Genomic DNA, 16,979 nt, shown 5'->3' on the forward strand with positions numbered 1-16,979 from the left:
GCATTTTATTCCTCACTATTCAGAGAAAACTGCTATTTCAGCAAAATTAAATAATATTGAAAATACAATTTATTAATATATTTAGGTGAATATTCTATCAGCATCTTTGTTCAAAGTTTCAAAACATATGCTATGAAAAAGACATGAGAAAATGTATAGGAGAAGTTTAACCTGACTCAGGTAGTCATAGAACAATTTGTCAAAAGATAGTGTTGAACAAAGTTGGACTGTAAAATCTATCTTAGAAAATCCAATCTAGAAATGCCATTAGTTTTCTGACAGATATAGTCTAAAAATGAGGTCAAACAGTGTCAGGAAAAGCAGTTTTTCCTATTTGGTAATCTCAAATGAGTGTGCAAGTTTTTGTTTCATATATGTATGCTTGGACAGATAGGTTAAGGCGAATGGGTCAGATTTCGGACATATCTAGAAATTATAGTGGTTCTCTATCCGGCTCTTTTCTACAAAGACAAAAAAATCACCAAAAAATAAACAAATTTGTAAACCTGAAAGATTTTGTACAACTTACATAAATGCATTATTCCAAACAACCACTATGTTGATCTCGTTGTCTAACAGGTTGTCGTTTGAACCAGGATGGCCGAGTGGTTAAGGCGTTGGACTTAAGATCCAATGGATATATATCCGCGTAGGTTCAAACCCCACTCCTGGTAAAAGTTTTAACCTTGGACGTCTGGCAAATTGGTCTAGATTGAGTAATTCATTAGTGACAATTAACATTTTGTTCTTGACCTTTATCCAAATCACCTGTTGATCAAAAGATGAGTCTCTGAGCACCATATTGTGATCAATGCATTTTATTCCTCACTATTCAGAGAAAACTGCTATTTCAGCAAAATTAAATAATATTGAAAATACAATTTATTAATATATTCAGGTGAATATTCTATCAGCATCTTTGTTCAAAGTTTCAAAACATATGCTATGAAAAAGACATGAGAAAATGTATAGGAGAAGTTTAACCTGACTCAGGTAGTCATAGAACAATTTGTCAAAAGATAGTGTTGAACAAAGTTGGACTGTAAAATCTGTCTTAGAAAATCCAATCTAGAAACGCCATTAGTTTTCAGACAGATGTAGTCTAAAATAGAGGTCAAACAGTGTCAGTAAAAGCAGTTTTCCCTATTTGGTAATCTCAAATGAGTGTGCAACTTTTTGTTTCATAGATGTATGCTTGGACAGATAGGTTAAGGTGAATGGGTGAGATTTCGGACATATCTAGAAATTATAGTGGTTCTCTATCCGGCTCTTTTCTACAAAGACAAAAAAATCACCAAAAAATAAACAAATTTGTAAACCTGAATGATTTTGTACAAGTTACATGAATGCATTATTCCAAACAACCACTATGTTGATCTCGTTGTCTAACAGGTTGTCGTTGGAACCAGGATGGCCGAGTGGTTGAGGCGTTGGACTTAAGATCCAATGGATATATATCCGCGTGGGTTCGAACCCCACTCCTGGTAAAAGTTTTAACCTTGGACTTCTGGCAAATTGGTCTAGATTGGGTAATTCATTAGTGACAATAACCAATATCTTGACCTTTATCCAAATCACCTGTTGATCAAAAGATGAGTCTCTGAGCACCATATTGTGATCAATGCATTTTATTCCTCACTATTCAGAGAAAACTGCTATTTCAGCAAAATTAAATAATATTGAAAATACAATTTATTAATATATTCAGGTGAATATTCTATCAGCATCTTTGTTCAAAGTTTCAAAACATATGCTATGAAAAAGACATGAGAAAATGTATAGGAGAAGTTTAACCTGACTCAGGTAGTCATAGAACAATTTGTCAAAAGATAGTGGTGAACAAAGTTGGATTGTAAAATCTGTCTTAGAAAATCCAATCTAGAAACGCCATTAGTTTTCAGACAGATGTAGTCTAAAATAGAGGTCAAACAGTGTCAGTAAAAGCAGTTTTCCCTATTTGGTAATCTCAAATGAGTGCGCAACTTTTTGTTTCATAGATGTATGCTTGGACAGATAGGTTAAGGTGAATGGGTGAGATTTCGGACATATCTAGAAATTATAGTGGTTCTCTATCCGGCTCTTTTCTACAAAGACAAAAGAATCACCAAAAAATAAACAAATTTGTAAACCTGAAAGATTTTGTACAACTTACATAAATGCATTTTTCCAAACAACCACTATGTTGATCTCGTTGTCTAACAGGTTGTTGTCCGTACCAGGATGGCCGAGTGGTTAAGGCGTTGGACTTAAGATCCAATGGATATATATCCGCGTGGGTTCGAACCCCACTCCTGGTAAAAGTTTTAACCTTGGACGTCTGGCAAATTGGTCTAGATTGAGTAATTCATTAGTGACAATTAACATTTTGTTCTTGACCTTTATCCAAATCACCTGTTGATCAAAAGATGAGTCTCTGAGCACCATATTGTGATCAATGCATTTTATTCCTCACTATTCAGAGAAAACTGCTATTTCAGCAAAATTAAATAATATTGAAAATACAATTTATTAATATATTCAGGTGAATATTCTATCAGCATCTTTGTTCAAAGTTTCAAAACATATGCTATGAAAAAGACATGAGAAAATGTATAGGAGAAGTTTAACCTGACTCAGGTAGTCATAGAACAATTTGTCAAAAGATAGTGGTGAACAAAGTTGGACTGTAAAATCTGTCTTAGAAAATCCAATCTAGAAACGCCATTAGTTTTCAGACAGATGTAGTCTAAAAAAAGACGTCAAACAGTGTCAGTAAAAGCAGTTTTCCCTATTTGGTAATCTCAAATGAGTGTGCAACTTTTTGTTTCATAGATGTATGCTTGGACAGATAGGTTAAGGCGAATGGGTGAGATTTCGGACATATCTAGAAATTATAGTGGTTCTCTATCCGGCTCTTTTCTACAAAGACAAAAAAAATCACCAAAAAATAAACAAATTTGTAAACCTGAATGATTTTGTACAACTTACATGAATGCATTATTCCAAACAACCACTATGTTGATCTCGGAGTCTAACGAGTTGTCGTTTGAACTAGGATGGCCGAGTGGTTAAGGCGTTGGACTTAAGATCCAATGGATATATATCCACGTGGGTTCGAACCCTACTCTTGGTAAAAGTTTTAACCTTGGACTTCTGGCAAATTGGTCTAGATTGGGTAATTCATTAGTGACAATAACCAATATCTTGACCTTTATCCAAATCACCTGTTGATCAAAAGATGATTCTCTGAGCACCATATTGTGATCAATGCATTTTATTCCTCACTATTCAGAGAAAACTGCTATTTCAGCAAAATTAAATAATATTGAAAATACAATTTATTAATATATTCAGGTGAATATTCTATCAGCATCTTTGTTCAAAGTTTCAAAACATATGCTATGAAAAAGACATGAGAAAATGTATAGGAGAAGTTTAACCTGACTCAGGTAGTCATAGAACAATTTGTCAAAAGATAGTGGTGAACAAAGTTGGACTGTAAAATCTGTCTTAGAAAATCCAATCTAGAAACGCCATTAGTTTTCAGACAGATGTAGTCTAAAAAAAGACGTCAAACAGTGTCAGTAAAAGCAGTTTTCCCTATTTGGTAATCTCAAATGAGTGTGCAACTTTTTGTTTCATAGATGTATGCTTGGACAGATAGGTTAAGGCGAATGGGTGAGATTTCGGACATATCTAGAAATTATAGTGGTTCTCTATCCGGCTCTTTTCTACAAAGACAAAAAAATCACCAAAAAATAAACAAATTTGTAAACCTGAATGATTTTGTACAACTTACATGAATGCATTATTCCAAACAACCACTATGTTGATCTCGGAGTCTAACGAGTTGTCGTTTGAACTAGGATGGCCGAGTGGTTAAGGCGTTGGACTTAAGATCCAATGGATATATATCCGCGTGGGTTCGAACCCCACTCCTGATAAAAGTTTTAACCTTGGACGTCTGGCAAATTGGTCGAGATTGAGTAATTCATTAGTGACAATTAACATTTTGTTCTTGACCTTTATCCAAATCACCTGTTGATCAAAAGATGAGTCTCTGAGCACCATATTGTGATCAATGCATTTTATTCCTCACTATTCAGAGAAAACTGCTATTTCAGCAAAATTAAATAATATTGAAAATACAATTTATTAATATATTCAGGTGAATATTCTATCAGCATCTTTGTTCAAAGTTTCAAAACATATGCTATGAAAAAGACATGAGAAAATGTATAGGAGAAGTTTAACCTGACTCAGGTAGTCAAAGAACAATTTGTCAAAAGATAGTGGTGAACAAAGTTGGATTGTAAAATCTATCTTAGAAAATCCAATCTAGAAATGCCATTAGTTTTCAGACAGATGTAGTCTAAAATAGAGGTCAAACAGTGTCAGTAAAAGCAGTTTTCCCTATTTGGTAATCTCAAATGAGTGTGCAACTTTTTGTTTCATAGATGTATGCTTGGACAGATAGGTTAAGGTGAATGGGTGAGATTTCGGACATATCTAGAAATTATAGTGGTTCTCTATCCGGCTCTTTTCTACAAAGACAAAAAAATCACCAAAAAATAAACAAATTTGTAAACCTGAATGATTTTGTAGAACTTACATGAATGCATTATTCCAAACAACCACTATGTTGATCTCGTTGTCTAACAGGTTGTCGTTCGAACCAGGATGGCCGAGTGGTTAAGGCGTTGGACTTAAGATCCAATCGATATATATCCGCGTGGGTTCGAACCCCACTCCTGGTAAAACTTTTAACCTTGGACTTCTGGCAACTTGGTCTAGATTGGGTAATTCATTAGTGACAATAACCAATATCTTGACCTTTATCCAAATCACCTGTTGTTCTATTAATATGGCACTTGTTGAAGCGAACTATAAAGTACTACTTAGGTGGTATTTAGTCCCAGTACGTATTGTGCAAGCTGACCCTGCTTACTCTCCCCTGTGTTTCAGAGGCTGTGGTGCTAGGGGCACTCACTTCCATGTGTGGTGGGAGTGTCCAAAAATCCGTAGATATTGGAGGCGTATTTATAACATGTTATACTCGATAACCTTGATAAACCTGACACTATCCCCCAGTCAAGCTTTACTCAACGAAAGGATCCCAGATATATCTGCTCCCATGAGGAGATTTCTATCCTTTTTCTTTCTAGCAGCTAAGATAGCGATTGCAGCCTCTTGGAAAAAGGCCATGGTTCCCCTGGAACTGATAAAAAACAAACTAATGTGGATAATGGTTAATGATAAGCTTTATTGTACAGTACATGATAAAATTACACTGTTTAATGATACATGGCAGATGTGGATTGCATATCAATCAAGAGTTTAATATAGATAGACAATTTCTCATCCAAACAGGACCCCCTTCCCCACCCGTTATTCCTTTCCTATTTGTGTTTCCCCTTCCCTCCTGTCATATACTGGAGATGATTTGTTTTAAAGAACTTATAGCGGACCCAAAGGGCCTATAATTTGTAACATGTGGAATTACCAGACCAAGTAGTGTCTGAGAGATACTATGTTAAAGGCTTTTACTAGCTTTTATTGTGCATCTCCCCTTCATCCCCCTTTTTATTTCTGTACCCCTTCAAAAAAGTTTAAAACTAATAAAAACATTGTGAAACAAATCACCTGTTGATCAAAAGATGAGTCTCTGAGCACCATATTGTGATCAATGCATTTTATTCCTCACTATTCAGAGAAAACTGCTATTTCAGCAAAATTAAATAATATTGAAAATACAATTTATTAATATATTTAGGTGAATATTCTATCAGCATCTTTGTTCAAAGTTTCAAAACATATGCTATGAAAAAGACATGAGAAAATGTATAGGAGAAGTTTAACCTGACTCAGGTAGTCATAGAACAATTTGTCAAAAGATAGTGTTGAACAAAGTTGGACTGTAAAATCTATCTTAGAAAATCCAATCTAGAAATGCCATTAGTTTTCTGACAGATATAGTCTAAAAATGAGGTCAAACAGTGTCAGGAAAAGCAGTTTTTCCTATTTGGTAATCTCAAATGAGTGTGCAAGTTTTTGTTTCATATATGTATGCTTGGACAGATAGGTTAAGGCGAATGGGTCAGATTTCGGACATATCTAGAAATTATAGTGGTTCTCTATCCGGCTCTTTTCTACAAAGACAAAAAAATCACCAAAAAATAAACAAATTTGTAAACCTGAAAGATTTTGTACAACTTACATAAATGCATTATTCCAAACAACCACTATGTTGATCTCGTTGTCTAACAGGTTGTCGTTTGAACCAGGATGGCCGAGTGGTTAAGGCGTTGGACTTAAGATCCAATGGATATATATCCGCGTAGGTTCAAACCCCACTCCTGGTAAAAGTTTTAACCTTGGACGTCTGGCAAATTGGTCTAGATTGAGTAATTCATTAGTGACAATTAACATTTTGTTCTTGACCTTTATCCAAATCACCTGTTGATCAAAAGATGAGTCTCTGAGCACCATATTGTGATCAATGCATTTTATTCCTCACTATTCAGAGAAAACTGCTATTTCAGCAAAATTAAATAATATTGAAAATACAATTTATTAATATATTCAGGTGAATATTCTATCAGCATCTTTGTTCAAAGTTTCAAAACATATGCTATGAAAAAGACATGAGAAAATGTATAGGAGAAGTTTAACCTGACTCAGGTAGTCATAGAACAATTTGTCAAAAGATAGTGGTGAACAAAGTTGGACTGTAAAATCTGTCTTAGAAAATCCAATCTAGAAACGCCATTAGTTTTCAGACAGATGTAGTCTAAAAAAAGACGTCAAACAGTGTCAGTAAAAGCAGTTTTCCCTATTTGGTAATCTCAAATGAGTGTGCAACTTTTTGTTTCATAGATGTATGCTTGGACAGATAGGTTAAGGCGAATGGGTGAGATTTCGGACATATCTAGAAATTATAGTGGTTCTCTATCCGGCTCTTTTCTACAAAGACAAAAAAATCACCAAAAAATAAACAAATTTGTAAACCTGAATGATTTTGTACAACTTACATGAATGCATTATTCCAAACAACCACTATGTTGATCTCGGAGTCTAACGAGTTGTCGTTTGAACTAGGATGGCCGAGTGGTTAAGGCGTTGGACTTAAGATCCAATGGATATATATCCGCGTGGGTTCGAACCCCACTCCTGATAAAAGTTTTAACCTTGGACGTCTGGCAAATTGGTCGAGATTGAGTAATTCATTAGTGACAATTAACATTTTGTTCTTGACCTTTATCCAAATCACCTGTTGATCAAAAGATGAGTCTCTGAGCACCATATTGTGATCAATGCATTTTATTCCTCACTATTCAGAGAAAACTGCTATTTCAGCAAAATTAAATAATATTGAAAATACAATTTATTAATATATTCAGGTGAATATTCTATCAGCATCTTTGTTCAAAGTTTCAAAACATATGCTATGAAAAAGACATGAGAAAATGTATAGGAGAAGTTTAACCTGACTCAGGTAGTCAAAGAACAATTTGTCAAAAGATAGTGGTGAACAAAGTTGGATTGTAAAATCTATCTTAGAAAATCCAATCTAGAAATGCCATTAGTTTTCAGACAGATGTAGTCTAAAATAGAGGTCAAACAGTGTCAGTAAAAGCAGTTTTCCCTATTTGGTAATCTCAAATGAGTGTGCAACTTTTTGTTTCATAGATGTATGCTTGGACAGATAGGTTAAGGTGAATGGGTGAGATTTCGGACATATCTAGAAATTATAGTGGTTCTCTATCCGGCTCTTTTCTACAAAGACAAAAAAATCACCAAAAAATAAACAAATTTGTAAACCTGAATGATTTTGTAGAACTTACATGAATGCATTATTCCAAACAACCACTATGTTGATCTAGTTGTCTAACAGGTTGTCGTTCGAACCAGGATGGCCGAGTGGTTAAGGCGTTGGACTTAAGATCCAATCGATATATATCCGCGTGGGTTCGAACCCCACTCCTGGTAAAACTTTTAACCTTGGACTTCTGGCAACTTGGTCTAGATTGGGTAATTCATTAGTGACAATAACCAATATCTTGACCTTTATCCAAATCACCTGTTGTTCTATTAATATGGCACTTGTTGAAGCGAACTATAAAGTACTACTTAGGTGGTATTTAGTCCCAGTACGTATTGTGCAAGCTGACCCTGCTTACTCTCCCCTGTGTTTCAGAGGCTGTGGTGCTAGGGGCACTCACTTCCATGTGTGGTGGGAGTGTCCAAAAATCCGTAGATATTGGAGGCGTATTTATAACATGTTATACTCGATAACCTTGATAAACCTGACACTATCCCCCAGTCAAGCTTTACTCAACGAAAGGATCCCAGATATATCTGCTCCCATGAGGAGATTTCTATCCTTTTTCTTTCTAGCAGCTAAGATAGCGATTGCAGCCTCTTGGAAAAAGGCCATGGTTCCCCTGGAACTGATAAAAAACAAACTAATGTGGATAATGGTTAATGATAAGCTTTATTGTACAGTACATGATAAAATTACACTGTTTAATGATACATGGCAGATGTGGATTGCATATCAATCAAGAGTTTAATATAGATAGACAATTTCTCATCCAAACAGGACCCCCTTCCCCACCCGTTATTCCTTTCCTATTTGTGTTTCCCCTTCCCTCCTGTCATATACTGGAGATGATTTGTTTTAAAGAACTTATAGCGGACCCAAAGGGCCTATAATTTGTAACATGTGGAATTACCAGACCAAGTAGTGTCTGAGAGATACTATGTTAAAGGCTTTTACTAGCTTTTATTGTGCATCTCCCCTTCATCCCCCTTTTTATTTCTGTACCCCTTCAAAAAAGTTTAAAACTAATAAAAACATTGTGAAACAAATCACCTGTTGATCAAAAGATGAGTCTCTGAGCACCATATTGTGATCAATGCATTTTATTCCTCACTATTCAGAGAAAACTGCTATTTCAGCAAAATTAAATAATATTGAAAATACAATTTATTAATATATTTAGGTGAATATTCTATCAGCATCTTTGTTCAAAGTTTCAAAACATATGCTATGAAAAAGACATGAGAAAATGTATAGGAGAAGTTTAACCTGACTCAGGTAGTCATAGAACAATTTGTCAAAAGATAGTGTTGAACAAAGTTGGACTGTAAAATCTATCTTAGAAAATCCAATCTAGAAATGCCATTAGTTTTCTGACAGATATAGTCTAAAAATGAGGTCAAACAGTGTCAGGAAAAGCAGTTTTTCCTATTTGGTAATCTCAAATGAGTGTGCAAGTTTTTGTTTCATATATGTATGCTTGGACAGATAGGTTAAGGCGAATGGGTCAGATTTCGGACATATCTAGAAATTATAGTGGTTCTCTATCCGGCTCTTTTCTACAAAGACAAAAAAATCACCAAAAAATAAACAAATTTGTAAACCTGAAAGATTTTGTACAACTTACATAAATGCATTATTCCAAACAACCACTATGTTGATCTCGTTGTCTAACAGGTTGTCGTTTGAACCAGGATGGCCGAGTGGTTAAGGCGTTGGACTTAAGATCCAATGGATATATATCCGCGTAGGTTCAAACCCCACTCCTGGTAAAAGTTTTAACCTTGGACGTCTGGCAAATTGGTCTAGATTGAGTAATTCATTAGTGACAATTAACATTTTGTTCTTGACCTTTATCCAAATCACCTGTTGATCAAAAGATGAGTCTCTGAGCACCATATTGTGATCAATGCATTTTATTCCTCACTATTCAGAGAAAACTGCTATTTCAGCAAAATTAAATAATATTGAAAATACAATTTATTAATATATTCAGGTGAATATTCTATCAGCATCTTTGTTCAAAGTTTCAAAACATATGCTATGAAAAAGACATGAGAAAATGTATAGGAGAAGTTTAACCTGACTCAGGTAGTCATAGAACAATTTGTCAAAAGATAGTGTTGAACAAAGTTGGACTGTAAAATCTGTCTTAGAAAATCCAATCTAGAAACGCCATTAGTTTTCAGACAGATGTAGTCTAAAATAGAGGTCAAACAGTGTCAGTAAAAGCAGTTTTCCCTATTTGGTAATCTCAAATGAGTGTGCAACTTTTTGTTTCATAGATGTATGCTTGGACAGATAGGTTAAGGTGAATGGGTGAGATTTCGGACATATCTAGAAATTATAGTGGTTCTCTATCCGGCTCTTTTCTACAAAGACAAAAAAATCACCAAAAAATAAACAAATTTGTAAACCTGAATGATTTTGTACAAGTTACATGAATGCATTATTCCAAACAACCACTATGTTGATCTCGTTGTCTAACAGGTTGTCGTTGGAACCAGGATGGCCGAGTGGTTGAGGCGTTGGACTTAAGATCCAATGGATATATATCCGCGTGGGTTCGAACCCCACTCCTGGTAAAAGTTTTAACCTTGGACTTCTGGCAAATTGGTCTAGATTGGGTAATTCATTAGTGACAATAACCAATATCTTGACCTTTATCCAAATCACCTGTTGATCAAAAGATGAGTCTCTGAGCACCATATTGTGATCAATGCATTTTATTCCTCACTATTCAGAGAAAACTGCTATTTCAGCAAAATTAAATAATATTGAAAATACAATTTATTAATATATTCAGGTGAATATTCTATCAGCATCTTTGTTCAAAGTTTCAAAACATATGCTATGAAAAAGACATGAGAAAATGTATAGGAGAAGTTTAACCTGACTCAGGTAGTCATAGAACAATTTGTCAAAAGATAGTGGTGAACAAAGTTGGATTGTAAAATCTGTCTTAGAAAATCCAATCTAGAAACGCCATTAGTTTTCAGACAGATGTAGTCTAAAATAGAGGTCAAACAGTGTCAGTAAAAGCAGTTTTCCCTATTTGGTAATCTCAAATGAGTGCGCAACTTTTTGTTTCATAGATGTATGCTTGGACAGATAGGTTAAGGTGAATGGGTGAGATTTCGGACATATCTAGAAATTATAGTGGTTCTCTATCCGGCTCTTTTCTACAAAGACAAAAGAATCACCAAAAAATAAACAAATTTGTAAACCTGAAAGATTTTGTACAACTTACATAAATGCATTTTTCCAAACAACCACTATGTTGATCTCGTTGTCTAACAGGTTGTTGTCCGTACCAGGATGGCCGAGTGGTTAAGGCGTTGGACTTAAGATCCAATGGATATATATCCGCGTGGGTTCGAACCCCACTCCTGGTAAAAGTTTTAACCTTGGACGTCTGGCAAATTGGTCTAGATTGAGTAATTCATTAGTGACAATTAACATTTTGTTCTTGACCTTTATCCAAATCACCTGTTGATCAAAAGATGAGTCTCTGAGCACCATATTGTGATCAATGCATTTTATTCCTCACTATTCAGAGAAAACTGCTATTTCAGCAAAATTAAATAATATTGAAAATACAATTTATTAATATATTCAGGTGAATATTCTATCAGCATCTTTGTTCAAAGTTTCAAAACATATGCTATGAAAAAGACATGAGAAAATGTATAGGAGAAGTTTAACCTGACTCAGGTAGTCATAGAACAATTTGTCAAAAGATAGTGGTGAACAAAGTTGGACTGTAAAATCTGTCTTAGAAAATCCAATCTAGAAACGCCATTAGTTTTCAGACAGATGTAGTCTAAAAAAAGACGTCAAACAGTGTCAGTAAAAGCAGTTTTCCCTATTTGGTAATCTCAAATGAGTGTGCAACTTTTTGTTTCATAGATGTATGCTTGGACAGATAGGTTAAGGTGAATGGGTGAGATTTCGGACATATCTAGAAATTATAGTGGTTCTCTATCCGGCTCTTTTCTACAAAGACAAAAAAAATCACCAAAAAATAAACAAATTTGTAAACCTGAATGATTTTGTACAACTTACATGAATGCATTATTCCAAACAACCACTATGTTGATCTCGGAGTCTAACGAGTTGTCGTTTGAACTAGGATGGCCGAGTGGTTAAGGCGTTGGGCTTAAGATCCAATGGATATATATCCGCGTGGGTTCGAACCCTACTCCTGGTAAAAGTTTTAACCTTGGACTTCTGGCAAATTGGTCTAGATTGGGTAATTCATTAGTGACAATAACCAATATCTTGACCTTTATCCAAATCACCTGTTGATCAAAAGATGAGTCTCTGAGCACCATATTGTGATCAATGCATTTTATTCCTCACTATTCAGAGAAAACTGCTATTTCAGCAAAATTAAATAATATTGAAAATACAATTTATTAATATATTCAGGTGAATATTCTATCAGCATCTTTGTTCAAAGTTTCAAAACATATGCTATGAAAAAGACATGAGAAAATGTATAGGAGAAGTTTAACCTGACTCAGGTAGTCATAGAACAATTTGTCAAAAGATAGTGGTGAACAAAGTTGGATTGTAAAATCTGTCTTAGAAAATCCAATCTAGAAACGCCATTAGTTTTCAGACAGATGTAGTCTAAAATAGAGGTCAAACAGTGTCAGTAAAAGCAGTTTTCCCTATTTGGTAATCTCAAATGAGTGCGCAACTTTTTGTTTCATAGATGTATGCTTGGACAGATAGGTTAAGGTGAATGGGTGAGATTTCGGACATATCTAGAAATTATAGTGGTTCTCTATCCGGCTCTTTTCTACAAGACAAAAGAATCACCAAAAAATAAACAAATTTGTAAACCTGAAAGATTTTGTACAACTTACATAAATGCATTATTCCAAACAACCACTATGTTGATCTCGTTGTCTAACAGGTTGTCGTTCGAACCAGGATGGCCGAGTGGTTAAGGCGTTGGACTTAAGATCCAATGGATATATATCCGTGTGGGTTCGAACCCCACTCCTGGTAAAAGTTTTAACCTTGGACGTCTGGCAAATTGGTCTAGATTGAGTAATTCATTAGTGACAATTAACATTTTGTTCTTGACCTTTATCCAAATCACCTGTTGATCAAAAGATGAGTCTCTGAGCACCATATTGTGATCAATGCATTTTATTCCTCACTATTCAGAGAAAACTGCTATTTCAGCAAAATTAAATAATATTGAAAATACAATTTATTAATATATTCAGGTGAATATTCTATCAGCATCTTTGTTCAAAGTTTCAAAACATATGCTATGAAAAAGACATGAGAAAATGTATAGGAGAAGTTTAACCTGACTCAGGTAGTCATAGAACAATTTGTCAAAAGATAGTGGTGAACAAAGTTGGATTGTAAAATCTGTCTTAGAAAATCCAATCTAGAAACGCCATTAGTTTTCAGACAGATGTAGTCTAAAATAGAGGTCAAACAGTGTCAGTAAAAGCAGTTTTCCCTATTTGGTAATCTCAAATGAGTGCGCAACTTTTTGTTTCATAGATGTATGCTTGGACAGATAGGTTAAGGTGAATGGGTGAGATTTCGGACATATCTAGAAATTATAGTGGTTCTCTATCCGGCTCTTTTCTACAAAGACAAAAGAATCACCAAAAAATAAACAAATTTGTAAACCTGAAAGATTTTGTACAAGTTACATAAATGCATTTTTCCAAACAACCACTATGTTGATCTCGTTGTCTAACAGGTTGTTGTCCTTACCAGGATGGCCGAGTGGTTAAGGCGTTGGACTTAAGATCCAATGGATATATATCCGCGTGGGTTCGAACCCCACTCCTGGTAAAAGTTTTAACCTTGGACGTCTGGCAAATTGGTCTAGATTGAGTAATTCATTAGTGACAATTAACATTTTGTTCTTGACCTTTATCCAAATCACCTGTTGATCAAAAGATGAGTCTCTGAGCACCATATTGTGATCAATGCATTTTATTCCTCACTATTCAGAGAAAACTGCTATTTCAGCAAAATTAAATAATATTGAAAATACAATTTATTAATATATTCAGGTGAATATTCTATCAGCATCTTTGTTCAAAGTTTCAAAACATATGCTATGAAAAAGACATGAGAAAATGTATAGGAGAAGTTTAACCTGACTCAGGTAGTCATAGAACAATTTGTCAAAAGATAGTGGTGAACAAAGTTGGACTGTAAAATCTGTCTTAGAAAATCCAATCTAGAAACGCCATTAGTTTTCAGACAGATGTAGTCTAAAAAAAGACGTCAAACAGTGTCAGTAAAAGCAGTTTTCCCTATTTGGTAATCTCAAATGAGTGTGCAACTTTTTGTTTCATAGATGTATGCTTGGACAGATAGGTTAAGGCGAATGGGTGAGATTTCGGACATATCTAGAAATTATAGTGGTTCTCTATCCGGCTCTTTTCTACAAAGACAAAAAAAATCACCAAAAAATAAACAAATTTGTAAACCTGAATGATTTTGTACAACTTACATGAATGCATTATTCCAAACAACCACTATGTTGATCTCGGAGTCTAACGAGTTGTCGTTTGAACTAGGATGGCCGAGTGGTTAAGGCGTTGGACTTAAGATCCAATGGATATATATCCGCGTGGGTTCGAACCCTACTCCTGGTAAAAGTTTTAACCTTGGACTTCTGGCAAATTGGTCTAGATTGGGTAATTCATTAGTGACAATAACCAATATCTTGACCTTTATCCAAATCACCTGTTGATCAAAAGATGAGTCTCTGAGCACCATATTGTGATCAATGCATTTTATTCCTCACTATTCAGAGAAAACTGCTATTTCAGCAAAATTAAATAATATTGAAAATACAATTTATTAATATATTCAGGTGAATATTCTATCAGCATCTTTGTTCAAAGTTTCAAAACATATGCTATGAAAAAGACATGAGAAAATGTATAGGAGAAGTTTAACCTGACTCAGGTAGTCATAGAACAATTTGTCAAAAGATAGTGGTGAACAAAGTTGGATTGTAAAATCTGTCTTAGAAAATCCAATCTAGAAACGCCATTAGTTTTCAGACAGATGCAGTCTAAAATAGAGGTCAAACAGTGTCAGTAAAAGCAGTTTTCCCTATTTGGTAATCTCAAATGAGTGCACAACTTTTTGTTTCATAGATGTATGCTTGGACAGATAGGTTAAGGTGAATGGGTGAGATTTCGGACATATCTAGAAATTATAGTGGTTCTCTATCCGGCTCTTTTCTACAAGGACAAAAGAATCACCAAAAAATAAACAAATTTGTAAACCTGAAAGATTTTGTACAACTTACATAAATGCATTATTCCAAACAACCACTATGTTGATCTCGTTGTCTAACAGGTTGTTGTCCGAACCAGGATGGCCGAGTGGTTAAGGCGTTGGACTTAAGATCCAATGGATATATATCCGCGTGGGTTTGAACCCCACTCCTGGTAAAAGTATTAACCTTGGACGTCTGGCAAATTGGTCTAGATTGAGTAATTCATTAGTGACAATTAACATTTTGTTCTTGACCTTTATCCAAATCACCTGTTGATCAAAAGATGATTCTCTGAGCACCATATTGTGATCAATGCATTTTATTCCTCACTATTCAGAGAAAACTGCTATTTCAGCAAAATTAAATAATATTGAAAATACAATTTATTAATATATTCAGGTGAATATTCTATCAGCATCTTTGTTCAAAGTTTCAAAACATATGCTATGAAAAAGACATGAGAAAATGTATAGGAGAAGTTTAACCTGACTCAGGTAGTCATAGAACAATTTGTCAAAAGATAGTGGTGAACAAAGTTGGACTGTAAAATCTGTCTTAGAAAATCCAATCTAGAAACGCCATTAGTTTTCAGACAGATGTAGTCTAAAAAAAGACGTCAAACAGTGTCAGTAAAAGCAGTTTTCCCTATTTGGTAATCTCAAATGAGTGTGCAACTTTTTGTTTCATAGATGTATGCTTGGACAGATAGGTTAAGGCGAATGGGTGAGATTTCGGACATATCTAGAAATTATAGTGGTTCTCTATCCGGCTCTTTTCTACAAAGACAAAAAAATCACCAAAAAATAAACAAATTTGTAAACCTGAATGATTTTGTACAACTTACATGAATGCATTATTCCAAACAACCACTATGTTGATCTCGGAGTCTAACGAGTTGTCGTTTGAACTAGGATGGCCGAGTGGTTAAGGCGTTGGACTTAAGATCCAATGGATATATATCCGCGTGGGTTCGAACCCCACTCCTGATAAAAGTTTTAACCTTGGACGTCTGGCAAATTGGTCTAGATTGAGTAATTCATTAGTGACAATTAACATTTTGTTCTTGACCTTTATCCAAATCACCTGTTGATCAAAAGATGAGTCTCTGAGCACCATATTGTGATCAATGCATTTTATTCCTCACTATTCAGAGAAAACTGCTATTTCAGCAAAATTAAATAATATTGAAAATACAATTTATTAATATATTCAGGTGAATATTCTATCAGCATCTTTGTTCAAAGTTTCAAAACATATGCTATGAAAAAGACATGAGAAAATGTATAGGAGAAGTTTAACCTGACTCAGGTAGTCATAGAACAATTTGTCAAAAGATAGTGGTGAACAAAGTTGGATTGTAAAATCTATCTTAGAAAATCCAATCTAGAAATGCCATTAGTTTTCAGACAGATGTAGTCTAAAATAGAGGTCAAACAGTGTCAGTAAAAGCAGTTTTCCCTATTTGGTAATCTCAAATGAGTGTGCAACTTTTTGTTTCATAGATGTATGCTTGGACAGATAGGTTAAGGTGAATGGGTGAGATTTCGGACATATCTAGAAATTATAGTGGTTCTCTATCCGGCTCTTTTCTACAAAGACAAAAAAATCACCAAAAAATAAACAAATTTGTAAACCTGAATGATTTTGTAGAACTTACATGAATGCATTATTCCAAACAACCACTATGTTGATCTCATTGTCTAACAGGTTGTCGTTCGAACCAGGATGGCCGAGTGGTTAAGGCGTTGGACTTAAGATCCAATCGATATATATCCGCGTGGGTTCGAACCCCACTCCTGGTAAAACTTTTAACCTTGGACTTCTGGCAACTTGGTCTAGATTGGGTAATTCATTAGTGACAATAACCAATATCTTGACCTTTATCCAAATCACCTG

At 34.8% G+C, this 16,979-nt stretch overlaps 19 non-coding genes across 19 annotated transcripts; all 19 read left to right on the forward strand.

Annotated features, from left to right (window-relative positions):
• The first annotated feature begins 591 nt into the window (after positions 1-591).
• Positions 592-674, forward strand: TRNAL-UAA (transfer RNA leucine (anticodon UAA)). Its single transcript has one exon. It is a non-coding gene; the product is annotated as a tRNA-Leu (tRNA).
• A 730-nt stretch (positions 675-1,404) lies between these two features.
• On the forward strand, positions 1,405-1,487 carry TRNAL-UAA (transfer RNA leucine (anticodon UAA)). Its single transcript has one exon. It is a non-coding gene; the product is annotated as a tRNA-Leu (tRNA).
• Positions 1,488-2,214: 727 nt separating this feature from the next.
• Positions 2,215-2,297, forward strand: TRNAL-UAA (transfer RNA leucine (anticodon UAA)). Its single transcript has one exon. It is a non-coding gene; the product is annotated as a tRNA-Leu (tRNA).
• Positions 2,298-3,029: 732 nt separating this feature from the next.
• TRNAL-UAA (transfer RNA leucine (anticodon UAA)) lies at positions 3,030-3,112 on the forward strand. The gene has a single exon. It is a non-coding gene; the product is annotated as a tRNA-Leu (tRNA).
• Positions 3,113-3,840: 728 nt separating this feature from the next.
• Positions 3,841-3,923, forward strand: TRNAL-UAA (transfer RNA leucine (anticodon UAA)). The gene has a single exon. It is a non-coding gene; the product is annotated as a tRNA-Leu (tRNA).
• Positions 3,924-4,653: 730 nt separating this feature from the next.
• On the forward strand, positions 4,654-4,736 carry TRNAL-UAA (transfer RNA leucine (anticodon UAA)). Its single transcript has one exon. It is a non-coding gene; the product is annotated as a tRNA-Leu (tRNA).
• Positions 4,737-6,258: 1,522 nt separating this feature from the next.
• Positions 6,259-6,341, forward strand: TRNAL-UAA (transfer RNA leucine (anticodon UAA)). The gene has a single exon. It is a non-coding gene; the product is annotated as a tRNA-Leu (tRNA).
• Positions 6,342-7,072: 731 nt separating this feature from the next.
• Positions 7,073-7,155, forward strand: TRNAL-UAA (transfer RNA leucine (anticodon UAA)). Its single transcript has one exon. It is a non-coding gene; the product is annotated as a tRNA-Leu (tRNA).
• Positions 7,156-7,885: 730 nt separating this feature from the next.
• TRNAL-UAA (transfer RNA leucine (anticodon UAA)) lies at positions 7,886-7,968 on the forward strand. Its single transcript has one exon. It is a non-coding gene; the product is annotated as a tRNA-Leu (tRNA).
• A 1,522-nt stretch (positions 7,969-9,490) lies between these two features.
• Positions 9,491-9,573, forward strand: TRNAL-UAA (transfer RNA leucine (anticodon UAA)). The gene has a single exon. It is a non-coding gene; the product is annotated as a tRNA-Leu (tRNA).
• A 730-nt stretch (positions 9,574-10,303) lies between these two features.
• TRNAL-UAA (transfer RNA leucine (anticodon UAA)) lies at positions 10,304-10,386 on the forward strand. Its single transcript has one exon. It is a non-coding gene; the product is annotated as a tRNA-Leu (tRNA).
• Positions 10,387-11,113: 727 nt separating this feature from the next.
• On the forward strand, positions 11,114-11,196 carry TRNAL-UAA (transfer RNA leucine (anticodon UAA)). Its single transcript has one exon. It is a non-coding gene; the product is annotated as a tRNA-Leu (tRNA).
• Positions 11,197-11,928: 732 nt separating this feature from the next.
• Positions 11,929-12,011, forward strand: TRNAL-UAA (transfer RNA leucine (anticodon UAA)). Its single transcript has one exon. It is a non-coding gene; the product is annotated as a tRNA-Leu (tRNA).
• Positions 12,012-12,737: 726 nt separating this feature from the next.
• TRNAL-UAA (transfer RNA leucine (anticodon UAA)) lies at positions 12,738-12,820 on the forward strand. The gene has a single exon. It is a non-coding gene; the product is annotated as a tRNA-Leu (tRNA).
• A 730-nt stretch (positions 12,821-13,550) lies between these two features.
• TRNAL-UAA (transfer RNA leucine (anticodon UAA)) lies at positions 13,551-13,633 on the forward strand. Its single transcript has one exon. It is a non-coding gene; the product is annotated as a tRNA-Leu (tRNA).
• Positions 13,634-14,365: 732 nt separating this feature from the next.
• TRNAL-UAA (transfer RNA leucine (anticodon UAA)) lies at positions 14,366-14,448 on the forward strand. Its single transcript has one exon. It is a non-coding gene; the product is annotated as a tRNA-Leu (tRNA).
• A 727-nt stretch (positions 14,449-15,175) lies between these two features.
• Positions 15,176-15,258, forward strand: TRNAL-UAA (transfer RNA leucine (anticodon UAA)). The gene has a single exon. It is a non-coding gene; the product is annotated as a tRNA-Leu (tRNA).
• A 731-nt stretch (positions 15,259-15,989) lies between these two features.
• Positions 15,990-16,072, forward strand: TRNAL-UAA (transfer RNA leucine (anticodon UAA)). Its single transcript has one exon. It is a non-coding gene; the product is annotated as a tRNA-Leu (tRNA).
• A 730-nt stretch (positions 16,073-16,802) lies between these two features.
• TRNAL-UAA (transfer RNA leucine (anticodon UAA)) lies at positions 16,803-16,885 on the forward strand. Its single transcript has one exon. It is a non-coding gene; the product is annotated as a tRNA-Leu (tRNA).
• Positions 16,886-16,979: the final 94 nt, after the last annotated feature.

This window comes from Engystomops pustulosus, chromosome 3 (assembly GCF_040894005.1).
Source record: "Engystomops pustulosus chromosome 3, aEngPut4.maternal, whole genome shotgun sequence".
Taxonomy (NCBI): Eukaryota; Metazoa; Chordata; class Amphibia; order Anura; family Leptodactylidae; genus Engystomops; species Engystomops pustulosus.